Source organism: Tupaia chinensis, unplaced genomic scaffold, assembly GCF_000334495.1.
Source record: "Tupaia chinensis unplaced genomic scaffold, TupChi_1.0 Scaffold150006_1, whole genome shotgun sequence".
Taxonomy (NCBI): Eukaryota; Metazoa; Chordata; class Mammalia; order Scandentia; family Tupaiidae; genus Tupaia; species Tupaia belangeri.
In genome coordinates, this window is record NW_006209847.1 from 1,882,817 (window position 1) to 1,905,893 (window position 23,077).

Sequence of the window (23,077 nt, forward strand, 5' to 3'; positions counted from 1 at the left end):
AAGAGAGAGAAAGTGAAAAAGTAACCTCCCCGGGAGGGTGGGCAATGGTCATACTGCAATCCCTTCTCCATTTCTGTCTTTTTGGGAGTTTGTATACACATGCACCAGTGTGTTTTTCAAGCTGCCAGATCCAGGACTTGAACTACAGTCAATGTATAGCTGTCTTACCACCATGCCAACAGTTGGTCCTGTAAGTATCATAAAACCATGAACAGTGAATGAATCATGAGTATATTCTCTATAATGCCCACCATAGTAACCTCAGCTCAAGTAAAGAACTTCATGTCAAGATACAAAAAACTTTACATTGTTTATTTTTTATAATAGTTAACATCCCAGGATGAACAAATTCATGTAGACTCAATTATATAAACTAGCACTGAAAAATAAAACAGTAACCCTAACCTATAATTTGATGTGAGACTTTACAGATAATTTAAGCTTTTTATAGAGGCAGATGAAGGGTGAGAAGGACTGGGATTATTACTATTAAATTGATTCCATTTTTAGTCATCAGTTCATCCATTGGAGAAAGACAGTCCTGGATAAAAGCAGAAAGAAGGCAGATATGAAAACTATTAAGGAACTAAAACATTTTATGTTCTTGGAAAGTGAACACTAACAACAGAGTGAACCCTTTATTAAGACAACCTGGGGGTAAAAGAAGATGACACATTTAGTTTGGAATAATAAGTTTTTCAGCTTATATTAATTTATAAGTACTGCTATTTTTCAGTTTTTTTTTTTTTTTTGAGAGGTTTTTGCTATAGGGCGCATGCGCTCGCCAGACAGAGAGAGACAGAGAGACAGAAAGCGAGAAATCACTCACTGGGGGGATGGCCACGCCTCAATCCCTTCTCCTCCATTCTCCTCTCGGGATCTTGGGCACATACGTGCACATGTCCAGCATGAGTTTAAGCCACCGGGTCCAGGACTCAAACCACAGTCGACTACGTGGGAATCCAGCGACATAGCCATTACGCTAACTGCTGGTCACCAGTCCCACTGTTTTTGTTAATAAGCATTCAGACACAACAGTTTAGAACTCATTAAAAATCTGCTCAATCTATATTTAAGTTTCTCTAGTTTGGATGTTGTCCTTTCCAATAGGCCTTTCTACTTATCCCATAATGATCTAATGGAGCTATCTCCTAACTCATAAATTTCAATGATATCTTTTCATTAGAAAGCGAAATGTAGTTTGCCCTTTCCTTCCTCTTCCTTTCTATCTACTGACTGGGCTGGTCAGTGCCCTCTTCCTGTGCTCCCCACCATGCCTTCGAAAATTGACAAAATCAAAGACTTTCTGCTAACAACCCAGGGAAAAGATGCCAAATCTGTCAAGATCAAGAAAAAGAAGGATAATGTGAAGTTTAAATTGTGATACAGTTGATACCTTTACGCCTCGCTCATCACAGACAAAAGAGAAGATAGAAAAACTGAAGAGCCCCTGCCCTGAGGTTTAGCAGTAAAGGAGTAAAATGAACCAGATACTGTTTGAACTACATTAAACAATTTTTAGATTAAAAAAAAAGAAGAAAAGAAAGAAAGAAAAAAGTAGTTTATTAAAAGATTAGAAGATCAGAGTTCCAATATCTCATCCTAGACTTCATTATAAATTCCAAGTGTCAAAAAAAATTCACATTTCTGGAGGCCAGCAGATAGCATAGCAATTACATCACTGGACTCCCCACGGTTGACTGCGGTTCGAATCCCAGACTCTATGGCTTGAAAATCATGCAGGATATGTGTGCGTACCCAAGATCTCAGGAGGAGAATGGAGGAAAAAGGTATGCAGTGTGGGCATCCCCCCTCCCCAGGGGTGATTTCTCACCTTCCCTCTCACTGTCTCTGTCTCTCTCTCTCTCAGGCAAGCACACATGATACTTTAAATCTTTGCACATATCAAGTATCTTTTCATTACACAGAAAATATACAATAAATGGTAGTCTACCTACTTAGTAGATAAAAATGCTCAACAAGGGGGTTATGTATTGTCTTCATGCCCTTCATTTTTTTCATATTTCAATTTTTTTCTTTAATGTGGCATACTTAAATTCTTTTCTTTTTTTTTTTTTTTTTTTTGGAGAGGTTTTTGTGATAGGGCACGGGTGCTTGCCAGACAGACAGAGAGACAGAAAGCGAGAAATCACCCCCCAGGGGGGATGGCCACACTGCGATCCCTTCTCCTCCATTCTCCTTTCGGGATCTTGGGCATGCACGCACATGCGCCCGGCGTGAGTTTTAAGCCACCAGGTCCGGGATGCGAACCACAGTCAACTACATGGGAGTCCAGTTACATAGCCATTACGCTAACTGCTGGTCCCTGGCATACTTAAAAACTTAAAAATAAATGTGAAATATTGCAAAAATTTAAACTACTCCTAAGGAATAAGAGAAAAGTGATTTCTTAACTCTCTGTTTTCTAGGAATTACAAACTCAGTTAAAGGGGTCTGCCTAATTGTCTATGGTTGTTTATTAAGTATATATGTTGTGCTTGAACACATAAATGTTAATAAAGATCTAGTAAGCACCAATAGATATTTATACAGGCAATAGTTTAGGCACAGTTCTTTAAAAAATTAGAAGCTTCTTGACATCTAAAAATAAAAAGCATAACCATGTCAATATACTAAAAAAAACTAAAATTGTACTTTTGAAAGAGTAAAAGCTTAATTTAAAAGATTTTAGTTTATTTGAAATGCATATATTCTCAGTATAAGAGAAATTAAATTCTTTTCATCCAATTAGTAAAGAAGCATTGTAAAAACACTAAAAAAAGGAGTTAAATTGTTTTTATCTGGAATATAATAAATCAGAAACAAACTCTGTCATATGTTAGTCATTGAGAACATCAATCTGTAAAATGACTGTCTGTCAACTTCAGTTTTGAGGCTTAATCATTTCAGAAGCAAGAAAAGCCATGAGTCATATTTTACCCAAGAGACACTTGGGTACAAATACTCTTGCTTTCACACCTGTAAATTTCTTGACAGTTTGCCTGAAGGTCAATTGGCAATGAAACAATAGAAAAGTTTTGAACAGATTATGTGAAGCTGGATTTCATGAATATTTAGTCTGCATTGTCATTTAGTCTCATATGCATGAGATAGCTTGCCAAACTAAATAAGTACTAGCCCCAAAGTATACTTAGTAATTAAGGATGTAATATGTATTCAGATGATGGCATAATGATGGCTTATTTTTAAAATTGGCCACACATGATTCCCCTCTCCATGTACCTACCTCTTTAATTGTTTCCTTTCACATTTACACGTGGTTGGCCATGTGCCTTGCTGTATGTGTTAGTGTGCACAGGTCACCAAAATATGACAGATATGTGGTCTAAACAATGAAAATTACTTTCTCACAGTTCTGGTGACTGAAAGCCTCAGATCTGCTGCGGCACAGTTGTGCTCTGGAGAGCACTCTTTCACTGTATACTCACCTGACCTTCCTTAGTACGAAGGTTAAAAATGAGAGAGAGGGATCAAGCAAACCCTCTTGTGTCTCATCTAATAAGGGCACTAATCTCATCACATCAAAGTCCTCACCCTTGTGATATAATTATCTCCCAAAGGTGCCATCTCTAAATACTCTCATATTAGGTGCTAGGACTTACATGAATTTGGGGGAGACACATTCAGTTCATATACTGCAGCCAATAAGCGAGACAACTGAAATTATGAAACACATACATATGTGAAAATCATGTGTCTGTGTGAGCCTGACCTGTCTTGTTAGGTCTCGAAGTTTTGGGTATCCTTGTCATTGTCACTATATAAAGAACCCAAGCTGGCCTCCTGGGTAATAAGAAATTACTTTAGCCTTATTCAGTCATCACTCTTGCTGACCCACACTCACAATTCACTCAGTTATGAATAAGATGTGAGAGCTGAGGAGCAACCTTGCCTCTCTCTGAGACGATTATAACCGAATCTCAGCATCTCAGGAGTTCTTCTAGTACACGTGAATTTGAGCCATCATTCATCCCATCACACCCTATCTGATCCGGGACACCTGAATGTCCCTTGAGTCATAGCCTTCCCAAATGTATCCTTATCTAAATAGCATGACTTCTGTCTTGTTTCTTTCCATTCCAAATCCCAATAGATTGAGATCCTTGCCTAAATTAAGGCTTTTTTTTTTTTTATTGGAACAAAGATCCCCTGCCTTTTCTGCCACCCTCTTCTTTTGTACCCTTTCTACCCAGCAATTCTTACTTTAGTAAACTGATAATACTGTGTAAGATTCCATCTATCTTCTACTAGAAACAAATGCAACGCTGTGGCCCAAACAATAAATACTAGCACAGTTCAGATATCCCCACTTCTCTCCCCATCTGTTGGACCTTTCAAATATCAACACTAGTTCATATAGAACCTAAGTTTTTTGGACATTGTGATAGGAATTTCTGGTCATTTACAACAGTTGTACCACCAAAATTCTGCCAAAAGTTTATTTAATTCATAAATATTTATCAAATGAAGTCTACCTAGAGGATTTCAGTGCAAGATCACTGTATGTACAATGATGATATAAGGTGTAGTCCGTGTCTTCAGAGTATACAATTCTTTAAGAGATATGAACAAATAATAAAAAAAGTTTTTAATATAGTATAGAAGCTTTTCTCAATTGGGATTATTTGAAGCATTGAAATAAAGAAAATGACTATTTTCTTAGTTCTCCTATTAATGTTACATAGTTATTATGTACTTCAATGCATAGGAGAAAAATTAATTCAATACATAAACTGAATGCCTTAGGTACTGAGACATGTCATTAAGCCATAATTTTTTAATCAAACTATAGTTTAGAAAAGTTAGTCTATGGTAATAACTGATGGTTAAGATAATGAAACTGAACTAGCCTGAGGTGATCTATCATAAATACATTTTAATTAAGTAGAATGATGAGTTTTAGGCAAGTGACAAAAGAAGAGAAAAATGATACAAGAATATTTCCAAAGGTTTCTGTCCAAAAAAAAAAGAAAAATTGGTAATATCTTTGGTAAACTAGCAGATAAATTTAATTCCTCTTCCAGTTAGACAATCAGTGATACCCTAACAAATAACACAGCAAAATCTAATAAACTGAAGTCACTTTTAAGAACTGATACACATTGGGACCAGCAGTTTGCATAATGGCTATGTCGCTGGACTCCCATGTAGTCGACCACGATCCGCGTCCTAGACCCGGTGGCTTAAAACTCACACCGGGCGCATGGGCGCATGTGCATGAGTGCCCAATATCCCAAGAGGAGAACGGATTGCAGCGTGGCCATCTCCCCTAGGGGGTGATTTATTGCTTTCTGTCTCTCTGTCTCTCTCCATCTGTCTGGTGAGTGCATGTGCCCTATAGCAAAAACCTCTCCCCCAAAAAAAAAAAAAACTGATACATGTAATGATACACATAATGAAACACAGGTTCATCTTTACAAAATTATTTCAATATTAATTTCAGGTTATGGGTAAGTGCTATAGTTAGAATATGTACCCCTAATTCATGCATTGAGCATTACAATGAGATTAAGAGAGTAAAAATCCAATAAGGTGTACAAAAGTGGTGCTTTAATAGAAAAATTAGGATTAGGGTTATCAGGTCAGGGCACCGTGGTTGAGTCCTGGTGACTTCATAAGGAAACACAGACACATAGAACACAAACCAAGCTCTCATGTCTCTGGTATGTGGCCCCTGATACCTTGGACCTCCAAACTGTGAGCAGAATAAACCTTCATTTCTATAAACTACCCAGTTTTAGGTATCTTGTAATATTAGCAACAGAAAGGACTAGAACAGTAAGAAATGAATATTGTGATTGTTTCATCTTTGCCAATGACTTCTTCAGTTATATATAATTATTCACTACTTTTATGATTTTAAACTACATGAAAAAGAAAAAAAAGTATTACTTAAATGTTAATATAAAATGTTTTATTTCTAACAAAATTGAATGTACTAGGGATTACCAGTGGACAAAAGAGAAATATACTCACTGATAACTTTTCTAGTCTATAGGTAACACAGTGCATCACCTTATTAGGTTAGGCTTAATTTTATTTAACATAATGAGATACTCATTTTCAGTATTTATTGTATGTGGATAACATGGTCTTATTAGTATATTTCAGAACTGGCTTGAAGAAACAACCAAATAGTTGTCAATTACTGTCAGAAAGTACAGTTTAATACTAACCAGTTCAATACTAATTATGCCAAGCCCAACTTTTCCCTTTTGGCAAATGCTCATCAACATCTAGGTATAATGTGCTAAAAATTCCTTGCAACAGGCTCATTTCATTATATCTGGGAGTATTATGTCACAAAATCATCCTGACATGCTTACTGTACTATTCAAAATTCAAATTTTATAATAGCCTTGTAAGTTATTTTATGATGGAGGTGATAGAAATGAGAACTTAAGTGTTCAAACTATCTCAGATCAAAGTCAACCACTTTATGCTTTATCATGTGGAATTCCGTGGTTTCGGTAAAGCTTTGGTTTGAGTAGCTGACTAGATTAAAATGTGCATTTGAATTAAAGTTCTTGGACTACCCTAAAGTATATTTGTAGGACTTCCTTGCTACAGAGATAGCACAGCCTTTTATTTAGGTAAGAAGGCTCTGCTTTTTATATAAGAATGTCATTTTTGAAATCTACACAATTAAAATTCAACATTGATCTGTCACATTGCGATAGGCAGTATAGAACTTCCAACCACTTCAGGCTTATTTGCAATCCAGTTTTAGTCAAAAATCAGCCAACAAATCAAGATATTTCTGTAAGTTTATATTTGGATGTAACTCCTCTGCAACAAGTACATGGTAATGAAAAGTAAAATTCGAGATGTGAAAACTTCATTAAATAACTAACTGAAATGATAATGACAACAGCAATAAATGTCTCTGATTCCCAGAAACAGAACCACAGAGTGGTGAAACAATAAGCCTGCTGGAATTTGGGACCAGAAGCAAGCAAAAGGCAGGAGTTCAGGTTTTTCATGGCAGAGGGGGACACCAAGTGCTCCATACAAGATGAGGGAGGAGAAAGTCCGTCTTGTTAACGCAAGCCTGGTCATGGTCTGGGACTGGCTTACATAGTCTACTCCCCTCCAGAATGAAAGAAGAAGAAGATACAAGGGTTACCCACCCCCCTCTGGGACAACTTCCCCCACCAACTCTGGTAACAAGGGGAAACAGATAAGATTCCACAAGAAAAACTGAAAGAATCTACTCTATGAAGTAAAACGTAGATTTCTGTACCACCTAAACACACACGAGATGTGGAACAATCGAAATTCTTGTCCTGCTTGTTAAAGCCATGCATACTTTATGATCAATTTCTTTGCTAAGTGTGCACATTTATGTGCAAAAATAAATGTAAAGGAATCCTTATAGCAGCACAATATATTAAAGAAATCTCACTCAACTGCAGTGGCAGGTAATGGGGAACCACTGTGCAATGCTGGAGCTTTACAGAAAGACCCTAGGTTCAAATCTCAGGTCAACTTGAGCACACAGAGCATGCTTTTTAAAAATATTTTACTTTTATTTTTTAAATGCATTTATTTTACATTCATTCATTGAGAATCATCACAGCATACCAAATGTGATTTCCCATCCAGAATACACTGTATAGTGGCTTAATTTTACACATTATTGTCAACAAACATTTTCTCACCTTGTCATTTCCCACCCTCTTCCCACACTGTCTCTGGTATCTACAATTGTTCTCCATTTCTTCCCCCACACACACACATTTTATTGATTCACAACATATTTTAATTAATCTAACTACTTTCTTTCTTTTTTTTTTTTGGAGAGATTTTCGCTATAGGGCACGTGTGCTTGCCAGACAGACAAGAGAGAGACATAGAGACAGAAAGCAAGAAATCACCCCCCAGGGGGGATGGTCACGCCGCAATCCCTTCTCCTCCATTCTCCTCTCGGGATCTTGGGCACACACGCACACACGCTCGGCGTGAGTTTTAAGCCACTGGGTCCGGGACGCGAACCGCAGTCGACTACGTGGGAGTCCAGCAACATAGCCATTACGCTAACTGCTGGTTCCCAATCTAACTACTTTCAATAGCAAGTTCAGCTGATGTATACATATCTGTGAGCACATGTCTGACTTTAGGCATGAAACTCTGGGTAGAATGAATATAATATAAAGTAGCACCTAGATAATATGTTTTTTAATTTAAAAAAAAAACAGTTTTAACTTTAATAAATAAAAATCAAAAAATGTTAAGAGAACTTTGCTTAAGACAATGGACTCACGGAAATGTCTGATAAAGAATTTAGAATATTCATAATGACAAAGCTAACAGAGATGCAAGAAAAGAGAGACAATGAACTTCAGAAGATGCAGGAGAGAAGAGCTGACGAGATCCAGGTGAGGAAGTTATTGAATGATCTGAAAGAGGAAATATACACCATAAAAAAAGAATCAAACAGAACTGTTTGAGATGAAGGCTGTAATACAGGAAATCAGAGCCTCCCTTGAAAATATTAAAAGCAGATTCGATCATAGAGATGGTAGAATCTCCGATGTAGAAAACAGTATCACTGATCTAGAAAAATCTATCACAGAGGCTGAGAAAATAGCCCAATAAAATGAGAATAATATATGAGAAATACTAGATACCATTAAACACCAAAACTTCCAGATATCCCAGAAGGTGAAGAGATTAATAAGGGCATTGATAATCTATTCCATAAAATCCTGGAAAAAAACTTTCCAAACCTATAGAGGCATTCAAAGATCCAGACCCAAGAAATACAAAGGACCCCAAACAGAGCATGCCTTTTGATCCTGGCTTCCTGGAAGGCTGCAGGGTGGGAGGGGATTATGGAACGGAGAGAGCTTGTTGAGAATGCCTGTTTCTATCTGTCTTTCTCATAAAAGAAACAAAGAAATAAAAACAAGTTAAAGAAATTAGAAATACTTAAATGTGGGCAGAAGAGTTCTTCATCAGAAAAGTGCTTGCACATTGATGTTTATTGCGGTGCTATTCTCAATTGCTAAGACATGGAACAAACCCAAATGTCCTTGAATAGATGAATGGATTGAAAAACTGTGGCACATATACTCTATGAAATACTATTCAGCTATTAAAAAAAAAAAAGAAAACAATAAAACCCTGGCTTTTGACAGAAAGTGGAAGAATATGGAAGATTTACTGCTGAGTGAAGCAAGCCAGGATATGAAGGAGAGACACCGTATGTCCCCACTTAATATATACTGAACGTCCACACTCTATGACTGAAACTGATTGACTGAAGGATAGACAAACACAGTAAATGGGTGTAAATACCAGATACAGTGTGTGTGTAAGATTAGCACCTGAGGAAGGACATTTAGAAGAAAAATACGAAGGCAAAGCATTAATGGGACAAATAAATGTGGTATTATCTGTTGAAGATATTCTATAGTTTTATCAACTGGACTAGGGATAAATGTTCACATATTGAAATATTTGTAAGCTAAATAATGTGATTGAATGTATAATAGAAAATGAAATTAATTAATTAATTAAAAAAGAAATAATTAAATGTACATCAATTGGAGAATAAATAATTAAAGTATGCATACTCAGAGTTTGAAATATACAATATTTAAAACAAATGAGATAAAGCTATATATCTGAGCCATATCATGTCAAACATATTCTGAATCAATAAAGCATGCGGCAATTAAAAAAGGCTAATTCAGTATAACACCAATATATGAGGTCTGATAATTTGTAAAACTTAATAAAGTACTACACATGGAAACACGCATATGCAATAACTATAAAATCATACACTGAAAATGATAAACCTCAAATTTAGGAATAGAGATGCAGGTATATAGAAAAGATCTTCAGAAGATCCTTATTTGATGGCTTGAACTCCCATGAATTGCACAAAAGTCTGACAATGTTTTTGAAAATTTTATACCAGAAGCAACACTACCAACCTGCATTGACAGGAACAGACAGGATGAAGGGAAGGAAAGAGGACTGTGAGGAAAGAACCATGGATACAGAGGGCTGGGTAAGGAATTTCCTCAGGTCCAGAGATCAGAACCATTGTAGAAGAGGCAAGGAGAGGGGCTGAGTGGTTTCCCAGGGATAAGGCAGTGGGACCACTCTGGTGGGCCCTGAAGGCAGAATGCAGAGCCATAAATAATGAAGCTATAGGCACGGCTATCACACATTTCAGAATAACTGGCAACCTTCTCTTCTCTAACCTTGAGAAACTCCTTTGGTAAGCAGAACTTAAGCATACTTAAGCAAATCCATATATAGACAAAATAATAGAATTACATCAATTAAGCTGGTGCATAGTACAAATTTAGTAATTTTGAGGATGAATCTGTAAATATCACTATGTAACTACACCTTAAATGCCAGTGTTAATCTAGGTGTACTCATACTTCAAAAAGAAAATACATTCAGGAATAAAATATGATTTCTTTCTCAAAAATAGTCTGAACACTAATAAACAAAGAACTTATTGTCACTCAGGGAATAAAGTCTTAGATACTGGTCCCAGGACTCCCAATAACTTGTTACTTCCTCACTCTGGACTTAATTCTTCACATATAAAATCTGATGCTATTCCAGATTCCTGAAAGTTCCAAATTTAAAATGCAAAATCATTAATCATTGTCTGACATTTAATTTCATTTCAGGATAAATGTAAGTGGAAAACAGCAAATGGAGTACCACAATCACATCTGCTTATAATGTGTACTTTTCTTGACTACCTGAGTCTAAATCCAACCAAAACAAGTTTCTTGGCCTAGGATATTTACTGAATAAAGATAAAAATGACAGGCACTTTAGAAAGAAACAAAAATCTCTAAATAAAATTATCTAGGTACCAGCAGATGGCATAATGGTCACATCGCTTGACTCTCACACAGTCAACCATAGTTCAAATCCGGGACCCAGCAGCTTAAAACTCACAACAGATACATGTGTGTACATGCCCAAGAAACCAAGAGGAGAATAGAGAAGAGATTGTGGCATGGTCATCCCCCGGAGGGGTGATTCCTTGCTTTCTGTCTCTGTCTCTGGCGAGTGCACATGGCCTGTAACAAAAATCTCTTCAAATAAATAAATAAAAATAAAATTAGCTAATTATTTCACTCCCATGTTTTAAGCAATGTATTTCTTTATGATGAGAACTCAGTGCAAAATATGAATACTTTGTAAAGGTATAGAGTGGATACTTTTAAGTACCATCTTTGTAAAATTTAGTGAGAAATGTACTCAATTACATATAAGTTACATAGGTAGCATTGTCAAAAATAGAACAATAACTTCATATCTTAACACAGTACTATCCCACATGTTTTGGGACAAAATTACCCAGGCCTTAACAGTAAATTTGCTTTTACTAATTTTTCATCAAAGTACACACAGATATTTATAAAATATAACGATTTCAAGTAAGAAAAATAAGAATACATTTTATATTGTTCTATAATATTATGTATAAATAAGTCATAGTAATTAAAGGTTCAATCTTCTTCTGAAAATTTTCAGTGTTAAAAAATTTTAAAATCTACCTTACCAACTGACTTGGAAGACTATATATTAAACCATATCACTTTAAATAACTATGATAAATACCTCTTTCAGCTAGTAGGATTAAGATCCACAGTAGATTGCTTTATAAGAACATTTAAATTTTATTTTTCTATAATACAAGCACAGAACCCCTCATTAGATTTAACTTGTCACACTTTTAAAAAAAAAAAAAAGCCAGCATTTATAGTTGTTCATTATTCTTCCAATACACTTAGGACATAAAATCAGATTACACTAAAGTAATTTTTTTTTAAATCACTTTCTTTAGCCTAAAGCATAGATTACATAGGTACAATGTATAGCTTTAAAGTTACCTGAATAGAGAGAAACCGGAGTTTGCCACTTTCCACAGGACTCAGAGCTGAGGACAGAGGCAACTAATCATTAACTTTTAGCCAGAAGCAAACTTGCACACATCTCCAGAGACTCTGCTTTGCCCTTTTCTCTCTCTCCTCTCAAATAGGGGAAAGGTAGCCAGCCCTCTCTATTCTTGAAGAACCTGCTATGACATACACAATTAGTTCATATTTTTCACAGTGTGAAGTAAGCTTGGCTTAAATTAAATCCTTGGTCGAAGAAGTTCACCAAGTCTGGCAATTTGAACTACTAAATTTAATCTTCTGACTCTTTCTATGGTTTTATGTAGACACATTTCATGTGTATTTGCCATTGTGTGACTTATTATCCTATATAGATCACATAGAAGAAGTACTACATGATGTATAAGGAGAATTCATAAAGTTCAGGAAAAAATGGAACTTACATACAAGTTCACTTTCCTGAAACAGAAATCTGAAATCCATGCATTTTTTTTTAATCACAAGCACTTTCCATGAACTATTTGAAGACCTTCCATATAAAAATACATCAGTGAAACTTCATGAGTTTGAGATTAGGGAGCCCAGGAAGTTATGAACAATAATAAAGAGGCCAATGTCATGTGTTGAACCCCTTAGAACCAGAAGGTTTCATTTTGTGGCCTGATCACACTTTAGAGTCACTCAGCCCAGGCATTCTATAAGTGACTGTTCTTTGTCATAAAGGGCTGAGGAACCTAAGTGTGAGAGTGACCGTGATGGTGGGCCCAGGTGTATGTGAGAAACTATAATATAGTAACTTGGAGAAATTAAGAGGTATCATTTATTGGATGCATCTCCTCCTCTACGTAGGCATTTTGCCAATCTATATCCATGTCCTCATTCTCTAAATTGTACTGATAGACTATGATAAATATTTTAGGTATGGGGCAGTGGAGCTCTGATTTTTTATTATGTGTGTCCATATAGCTAGAAAATACTTGATACTGGATTCCAGCTCTGGTGTGTCTGAATTCAAGGTCCATGCTCCTTTCCATTTAACAGCAGACCAGTCCCTCCATCATCAGTGGGCAAGGCACATTTGATTTCCCAGGTGAAAGGCGCAATTATTTAGACCTGAGCAGTATGCAATAGCCAGTGTTACGTATGCTTCCCAAAGATTTTAATAGGCTGTATCTCTATATGTATAAACTAAAACCTTTAACAAGACAAGGTTGTCCACTTTCTCCACTCCTTTTCAATATAATACTAGAAGTCCATGTTCATGTAATCAGACAACAGAATTTTTAAAAAGGCATTCAAAATAACAAAAACAAGTTCCGTTATCCCTATTTGTAGATGACATAATTATGTACACAGAAAACCCCAAAAATTCCACATAAAAACTCCTAGACAGGGACCAGCAGTTAGCGTAATGGCTATGTCGCTGGACTCCCATGTAGTCGACCGCAGTTCATGTCCTGGACCCGGTGGCTTAAAACTCATGCCGGGCACATGTGTATACATGCCCAAGATTCCGAGAGGAGAATGGAGGATAAGAGTGTGTGCATGCTCAAGATCCCGAAAGGAGAATGGAGGGGAAGAGATTGTGGTGTGGTCATCTCCCCGGGGGATGATTTCTCACTTTCTGTCTCTCTGTCTCTGTCTGTCTGGCGAGCACACATACCCTAGAGCAAAAGCCTCTTAAAACAAAAACAAACAAACAAAACAGGGACCAGCAGTTAGCGTAATGGCTATGTTGCTGGACTCCAATGTACTCGACTGCGATTTGAATCCCGGACCCGGTGGCTTAGAATACGCCAGGAGCGTGTGCGTGCGTGCCCAAGATCCCAAGAGGAGAATGGAGGAGAAGGGATTGCGGCGTGGCCATTACCTCCTGGGGGGTGATTTCTCGCTTTCTCTCTCTCTGTCTCTCTCTGTCTGTCTGGCGAGCGCACGTGCCCTATAGCAAAAACCTCTCAAATAATAATAATAATTGTAAAAATAAAAAAACTCCTAGATAAATGAAGAAGGCAAAATGGCAGGATACAAAATCAACATGGAAAAATCTACATCACTCCTGTGCATAAATACTGAGCATGTTCATGTGGAATTGAAGAAAGCAGCCCCTTTTATAATAACCAGTAAAAGTACAAGATAACTAGGAATCCACCTAACCAAATAAGTCATGGAGCTCTACAAGAAAAACCATGAAAAACTAAAAAATGAAATTGAAAATGGCACACAAAAGTGGAAAGATATCCCATTTTCCTACATTGGAAGAATTAATATAATCAAATTTGCCAATAGTACCCAAATTAATCTACATATTTAATGCAATTCCGATCAAATTACCAGAGACATTCTTCAGGATTTAGAAAAAACAATCATAGAATTTGTCTGACATCATAAAAGACCTTATACTGCCAAGGCAACAATATGCAAGGAAAGTGGAGGAGGAGGAATCTTTCTCCCTAACCCCATAATATATAAATCAAATTTGCCAATAGTACCCAAATTAATCTACATATTTAATGCAATTCCGATCAAATTACCAGAGACATTCTTCAGGATTTAGAAAAAACAATCATAGAATTTGTCTGACATCATAAAAGACCTTATACTGCCAAGGCAACAATATGCAAGGAAAGTGGAGGAGGAGGAATCTTTCTCCCTAACCCCATAATATATAAATTTATAAACTTTTTAGCAAAGGGTGCTGGAAAAGCTGGGTATCCTCCTGCATAAAGATGAAACAGGGGAACCAGCAGTTAGCGTAATGGCTATGTCGCTGGACTCCCACGTAGTCGACCACGGTTCGTGTCCCAGACCCGGTGGCTTAAAACTCACGCCGGGCGCGTGTGCGTGCGTGCCCAAGATCCCGCGAGGAGAATGGAGGAGAAGGGATTGTGGCGTGACCATCCCCCCTGGGGGGTGATTTCTCGCTTTCTGTCTCTATGTCTCTCTCTGTCTGTCTGGCGAGCGCACACGCCCTACAGTGAAAATCTCTCCAAAAAAAAAAAAAAAAAAGATGAAACGGAACCCCTTTCTTTCACCACCAACAAAAATCAGCTCCACTTTGATCTAAGAACTAAACCTAAGAGCTCAAACTATAAAACAAGTGGGGGGAAACTCGGTGGAATGTCTTGGCGATATAGAAATAGGGAAAGGACTACGTGGGAGTCCAGAGACTCCTAAAGCACAGGTAATACCAAAAATAGACAAGTGGAATTATATCAGGTTAGAAAGATTCTGCACAACAAAAGAAACAATAATTAGAGTAAATCTGAAACTTGTATATCCGTGTTTATTGTAACATTGTTCACAATTACTAAGACATGGGACCGAACCAAATATCCATGAACAGATGAATGGATTAAAAAAGTGTGGCACATATGATAGAATACTACTCAACCATAAAAAATAATAAATTAATTAATTAAAGAACGAGATCCTGTTATTTGATAGAAAGTGAATGAATATGAAAGATTTATTGCTTAGCGAAGTAAGCCCGACAATGAGATGTTGTATGTCCCCACTCTATGGCAGAAACTAAAAGATTGGAAGGTGTAAAGACATGGAGAGTAATGGTGATACTAAAGACAGTGGGAGGAGGGTGAGAAATGAAGGAAAGTGAGAGGGAAGGAAGCAGGGGGAAAAGAAAGAAGTAAAACATTTAAGAAACACAAAAGTGGAAAATTATCTGCTGATGATAACGTGTATGGTAATATCTTTGACTAAACCAATATACAGTGTATTCATAATGGAAAAATTCATTTGGTATATTGTAATGATACACAGTAATTGAATGTTTAAAACAAACAAATAAATAAAAAAAACTTTTTTGAAATTTATATAATTTATACAATAACCAGATAATAGCACAAATAAGCTCCAAAAATATCCTCTAATTCATTTAATCAAATAAAGCAAATGACTTTATAAAACATGTGCTATATTTCTTTCTCTTCTATTAAAAGCTTAAGGTGAAAAAAAAAGAAATAAAAGCATAAGAAAACCATACCTAGTACAAAATTAGACACACACAGAGGTTTTAATGCAATGAACAAATTGTACCATGGGTTTCACAATTATATAGTAAATTAGACAATCAAAAGCAGATGACATCTTTACTAAGAACTCCTCAAATGCATTTTTGCCCCAGCACAGAAAAGTACTTCATAGCTAGCAACTATTTGGAGCAAAGTTAATGACTAATCAATTAATATTAACTTCACCTTATTACTATGATGATACATCTCAAAGTAGTTTCTTTTTCTAAAAGGTGAAAGAGCAAAATAGTAATACAGTTTCTTAGCTTTATCAATTACTTTCATATAATGAAGATAGTAAATCCATTTTATGTAAAAAATTATTATTATTTTTATTAGGTAAACACAGTACTAATTACACCAAGAATGCTAATTTTAAAAAGCCCCTATATATATGACTTTTTAATTTGGTATTATTATAAAAAGTATAAAGTTAAAAGAAATAAAAAGATATATCTAAGTTTTAACTTGTAAGAATTTAGTTATCAAGAAAGTAACTAAACTTTGCAGGAATGTGAATATATTTTGTACTTGTACAGAAAATAATGAAAGTACAAGTTTATTTTTGGTATAAAAAGTTTTTGAAATCCACACATAATTTTGTTGTTGTTGTTAATAACATGCACTTTCCATGAACTTTTAAAATATCTTGCATATTTTTCTTCACTTAAAATATCATTCCTACTAAGTTATCTTAACATCTGAAATATATATTTTTAACAATCCCACCAAAAATTCAAATTTACAACAAATTATGGATTCGTGTTTGTTGAAGCGGAAAAAATAGCAATATGACTAATTGATTTTAATATGCAACTTGTGTTAGTTTGATTCATACTTAGTTTACATGAAATACAAGTCAAAGCACAGATAAGTCATGTTGTTAAAGTTGAGCATCTAACTTCTGTGGGATGCAAGGTAAACACAAGACAGTTGTGTTTGCTACACCCACCTTTGAGAAAAGAAACGCCAAATACGAACTAGACTTTCTCACCATGAACCCTGGGAGAAAATGGCTGAAGGTGACTAACCTTTGCCAAGGTTACAAATTCTCAAGAGTAACTCCCAAAATATAAACATGCAACATTTTTTTTACTCCAGTTTCCAAAATTCTTCTGTAATGTGGAGACAGGAAACATTGGAAATGTAGAATAATCTTTGGAGAACACGTTGATGAACAGCATGCCTGTTCTTGGAGCAGGTAATTAATTCTGCATTGAAACATAACAATAACATCTTGGCAATGGATTTGTTTATCATCTATTCCCTAGTTTCATGTAGCATTTGGACATGTCCCTTGTGAGATTTTTATGTTTTTTAAATTACAAGTAAGGAGTAAAAACTGAATTAATGTTCAAAACCCAAGTTTTCCATCTGAATAAAAAGTGCAAGAAAATATAAAGAATAATAAGCTCAGGTATATATTTTGCATAGGAAACAGCAGTGAACTAGTCAGAGACATAAGAATCAAATGCTTCACAGACATGATGGGAATGCTCTAACGCGCTGCCTTCCTCATCAAGATGTTTTTTTCTTTTCTTTTCTTTGAAAGAGCACCACAATCTTGAGATTCATTACGTAGTACTGACTATTCTAGAACAATTAGACTTTATACATTTTAGAATTATAATGGAGCTAAAAGTCAGCCTAATTATTTTATTATTACCATTGATATTAACCCATATAATCCACAATCTGTATAAAAGAAATGATATGACATGAGTGAAATTGTTAAAATAGGAATAGAGTTGGGCATGCTCAGCCTACTCCTTATTGATTTCTTAATGTGGTTTCAAGACAGAAAAACATACAGAGGTAAAGAAGACATGGCAAGATATTAGGTAAGGCCTTTGCTTGAAACCGTCCACTAACTCATTACAGTGACTTTTTGGACAAATAGTTATTTTTTTATTCATTTCATTTCCCTGCTGCCTTTCTGTCAACTGGTTTAAAGTTAAATCAGAGGCAAGAAAGAGTGATGTTCTTTGTTCAGTATTTAAAAGGTTCTCCAAGGCCACCCAACGATTCATATATTTCCACATAGTTGAGTGCCTTGGGGAAAGTCCCTTTTAATTCTCTGTGATTTTTATCAGTAGCCAGGTAAATGAGATGCCAATTAGTGAAGTGTGGGAGAAGTGCAGCTGTAAAATGAAAACTGAAGAAATTAACTGAAGAGCACCACAAAGATGCCAGGTGTATTTGAGAAAGAAAGAGAAATCTTGTTTAATTAAAAGCACACTATAATTATTGGTCTGTTTCTTAACTCCATATCCAATAGGCTTGCGATTATAGTTCTTAAGTATTTAATTCAAAGGGATGGTATATATGTATTCCAGGTGTCTATGTAAAGAACATTTTTGTTGTTGTTTTATGTTCTTTTTCTTCCTACTAGAAAAAATTTAAGGAACTAAAAAGCAGGCACAGACAAGCTGTTTTTTAGGAGCAATGCACTCTTTAAAACTGTAGAAGAAATCATGACACACTGCTACTGGCCTTTGTATGTGGAAACCTAGGAGCGAATAGGCCTTACCTCTTTGCTTAACTACAACTGGAATCTAAGCTACTTCAGAAGCAGCTACTTCTAAGCTACTTCTCCACTGCACAGGGAAAGGAGTAAACAGTCCTTACCTCTTTGCCTAACTCTCTTACTGGAATTTAAGTTAAGCTATTTCAAGAGTCATTGACACTTCCCCACTGTACTGGAAAAGTAGTGATAATGTCTTAAAAAGACATTATTCATTTATTGGCATTAGGACACTTATAACACATGCTGACTAGATTAATAAAGATACTGTCTGTGTCTTAGAATATAACTACTATGGTGAGAGTCTAAACAGTTGAGAAATATCTGCTCCTACTAGGCCTAAAGAAGGCTCACTGGGGCCAGCAGCTGGTGTGGTGGTTAAGGGTGCTGGACTCCCACATAGCCGATCGCAGTTCCAGTCCCGGACCTGGTGGCTTGCTTGCTTTCTTACCTCTCTCTCTCTTCCTCTCTCACTCTGTCCCTCTCTGATCAAATTAAAATAAATAAATAAATAAAGTTAAATAAAATGCTTCTAAAAAAAAGAAAAAGAAAAAGAAGGCTCATCATCACTACCAGAGACAGAGGATGTGGCATTGATAAAAGCAGAAATTTCTATTCAACTACAAAAGAGGCTTCTCTCTTAACAGAATATCTTTAAAAACTCAACCTTCAGATTAGATTTTCCTTACTTTTATTTTATCTAGGATTTCTTTTAACAGCGTACTAAGTAGTGATAATGTCTTAAAAAGACATTATTCATTTATTGGCATTAGGACACTTATAACACATGCTGACTAGATTAATAAAGATACTGTCTGTGTCTTAGAATATAACTACTATGGTGAGAGTCTAAACAGTTGAGAAATATCTGCTCCTACTAGGCCTAAAGAAGGCTCACTGGGGCCAGCAGCTGGTGTGGTGGTTAAGGGTGCTGGACTCCCACATAGCCGATCGCAGTTCCAGTCCCGGACCTGGTGGCTTGCTTGCTTTCTTACCTCTCTCTCTCTTCCTCTCTCACTCTGTCCCTCTCTGATCAAATTAAAATAAATAAATAAATAAAGTTAAATAAAATGCTTCTAAAAAAAAGAAAAAGAAAAAGAAGGCTCATCATCACTACCAGAGACAGAGGATGTGGCATTGATAAAAGCAGAAATTTCTATTCAACTACAAAAGAGGCTTCTCTCTTAACAGAATATCTTTAAAAACTCAACCTTCAGATTAGATTTTCCTTACTTTTATTTTATCTAGGATTTCTTTTAACAGCGTACTACGTATTTTTTCTATTAACAAACAATTTGCATTCTCAGTAACTTCAAAACAAACCTAAATATTCACAGTATAAATAGTTAAAATAGATAAATGAGTTCAATAAAATGAATTATTATATAATGTGCAAATTTGCCCCTCTACAGATATGAGATAATATGAACAAAGAACAAAGCTATTTATAAGTACAGGAGCTTTTTTTTTTTTTTTAAAAAAAAAAAAAGAGTAACAAATGATGAAATTGATATAACTTGGTTTAATTAAAATACCTACTCCAAAAATATCGATCCCAAAGTTGTGAACAGTCTCCTGTATATCTCTTAAGAAAGAGATTGAGTCTAAAGAATACGAGACTTAAGGATAAATAAATAATAGTAACAACAGTTAAAGTTTATTTAGCCCATACAGCATGCAAAGTAATGTTCTAAGAACTTAGCATAAATTAACACGGTTAATTCTCACAAGAGCACCATAAAAATTTTAATTTTACAGAGGGCATGTACACTTGCTGGAGATGGAGAAAGAGTGAAAGAGGATGTGAGAAAGCACACCTTCCCCATGGGTAATGGTCATGCTGAAATCCCTCTTCTCCATTTCTCCCTCCTTTTGGGATTTTGGGCATACATGCACTGCGTTTTGTCAGCTGTGGAGTCCAGGACTTGAACTATACAATTGGCCATATGGGATGCAGCCACCTTCACCAGTACACTACTAGCTGTCCTCATTTCACAGATGAATAAACTGAGCTCAAATAGATTATGAACAGTAAGCATCAGAGAATGCTAAAACATCGCTGATTTTCTTGTAGACTTTGTTATCCAGGTGTAAGAATTTGTCTCCTGTCTTGAGATATGGATAGGTTCATGCACCCACCATGTGAACAGAATCCTAACCTGTTTCCTGGCTTTAATCAAAGTTTGATAGCATTTCTTTGATTTAAGTTAAAACTGATTTTCTTAATAGTACCAAGTGAACTTGCTATTGAAAGTAGTTAGATTATTTAAGAAATTGTGTGATCAATACAATGTGTGTGTGGGGGGTGGAAGAATGGAAGACAACTGTAGACACCAGAGATAGTGTGAGAAGAGAGTGGGAAAAGACAGAGGGTCAGACATACGGGTAAAAAAAAAATACTAGAAACTAGAAATGGAAAATTTTTGATAATAACTATGCAGTATATTCTGGATGGGAAATCACAGTTTGTATGCTGTGATGATGCTTAAGAAATGAATGTAAATTAAGCTAAAAAAGAGAAAAGGTTCAGGAAAAATAAACTAAAACTGTTTTTCTTGAAATTAATTAATAAAAAAACATTAAAAATACTTATAGGATGGATGACTGCAGTAAGACATATAGCCCCAGCTAGGTGATACTTTATAGGATGTTCATTCTACTCACTGAGGCTTATGCCTAAAGTTGGACTTGTGTTCATGGAAATATATATATCAGCTGTACTTGCTATAAAATATTTAGATTAATTAAGATCTTTAGTGACTCAATAAAATGTGGGGAAAAATGTATAGAAAGCAAACATAGATACCAGAGGCTGTGGGAGTAGAGTGGGAGACGGCAGAGGCTAAGAGATAAGGAATCAAGGAAAGGGGAAAAAAAAAAGCAAACATACAGGAAACAAGAAATGGAAAATTATTTGTTGATGATAACATGTATCTTGATGTGCTTGCTTGAGCTAATATACAGTGTACTCTAGATGGAAAATCTCGTTTTGTATGCTGTAATGATGTACAGTAAATGAATGTAAATAAATATATTTAAATTAAAAAAAAGGAATAGGCAGGGATAAACCAGTTCTCTTACTAAACCATGTATTAAAAAGAACCATATATCTTACAACCTAGCTCAACAATCATATATTATTATTACACAACAAATATGAAATCAAGGAGCAAATACCTCTATGGCTGACCCAATGACTCCCTGTCATAAACATTATCTGTTCTCTCAGGATTACCATAATCTTATAGTATGTGTGGGATAAGATTTTATTGTGTTGTAACAACCACAAATATAATGACTTAAAATTACACAGATTTACTGTCTTACGATTCTGTAGATAAGACAGGTGAAGTAGATTTCACTGGGCTAAAATCAGTGTGTTGACAAGAAACCAGAGGAATCTCTTTCTTTGCTTTCTGTAGCCTTTAAAAACTATCAGCATTCTTTGGCTTGTGACTGTATTCCAACGTCATCAAATCATCAAAGTCAGGCTGAGGCCCTAACATGCTGCTATTTCTTTTTCATTTATTTGGATTCTAGTGATTACCCTGGGACCATAAACATAATTGACAATCATTTCTAAATCATCTGATTAAGCAACCTTAATTCTATCTGTAACTTTAATCCCTCTCTTGCTATGTCACAAAATATGTCCATAGACTGTGGGTTTCAGGAGGCAAAGGTCCACTTTTCTGCCTACCACATGTATATACCAAGATTTGTTCATTAACTTGAGGTAGAAGACAGAGTGCAGGATGCAATTGAACAATAACATTGGTCATCTCAAATGGGTGATATAGTTTTGTGAATCTATCACACTATTGATTAAACGGTTCAATGGTGACCAGCAGGTGGTGTGGTGGTTAAGGCACTGGACACTCCCACATGGCCTACCAGGGTTCAAGTCCTGAATCTGGTGGCTTGCTTTCTTACTTCCTCTCTCTCTCACTGTCACCCTGTCTCTCTCTGGTCAAATTAAAAAAAAAAATGAATGAATGAATAAATAAAATAAATAATTACATATATGAAAAAACAGTTCAAACACAAATAGAAAAAGGAAAGTTTGACCAACTGCATGCAGTTTCTGAAAAGAGCATGGATTTGTTAACAGAATGTCTGATTTCAAATTTTCTCTCTTACTAGTAGCATAGTATTACTCAAGACTAGACCAAGAGCTTCAGTTTTTAACTCTACAGTGGGGGTTATAATCCCTGATATGCTTTAGACCAGTATTGTAGTGATAAATTACATTGAATCATGTGTGTGGAAACTGAGTAATAAAGCTCTGTACTAATAAAATAGGAATCCAGAAATCCTAATATGATCATTTTTATTCAAAATAAAGTTTTTTTTAAAGTATGCCCATAATGAAGATAAGTAAAATATCTATCTATGACTTTTTCTATTTTAAAGCCAACATTTATGGTAACAATAATAACATGTTTTTATTATTGCTGAAAGTGTACAATTTGCTATTACCTTTATAATCTTTTTGATGAAGAAAGTTTATATTTAGCTTCACTTTATATACAGAGAAACTGAAGTTGAATTTCTTGACCATATTGAACAGTACACAGAGTTATGGTAAGACCTGAAGCTAAAAGTGCCAACTTTAAAAT

At 35.6% G+C, this 23,077-nt stretch overlaps 1 protein-coding gene across 3 annotated transcripts in view; it reads right to left on the reverse strand.

Annotated features, from left to right (window-relative positions):
- SLC16A7 (solute carrier family 16 member 7) overlaps positions 1 to 23,077 on the reverse strand; it is a 220,444-nt gene that overhangs the window by 113,184 nt on the left and 84,183 nt on the right. The gene's annotated exons all lie outside the window — the stretch shown is intronic.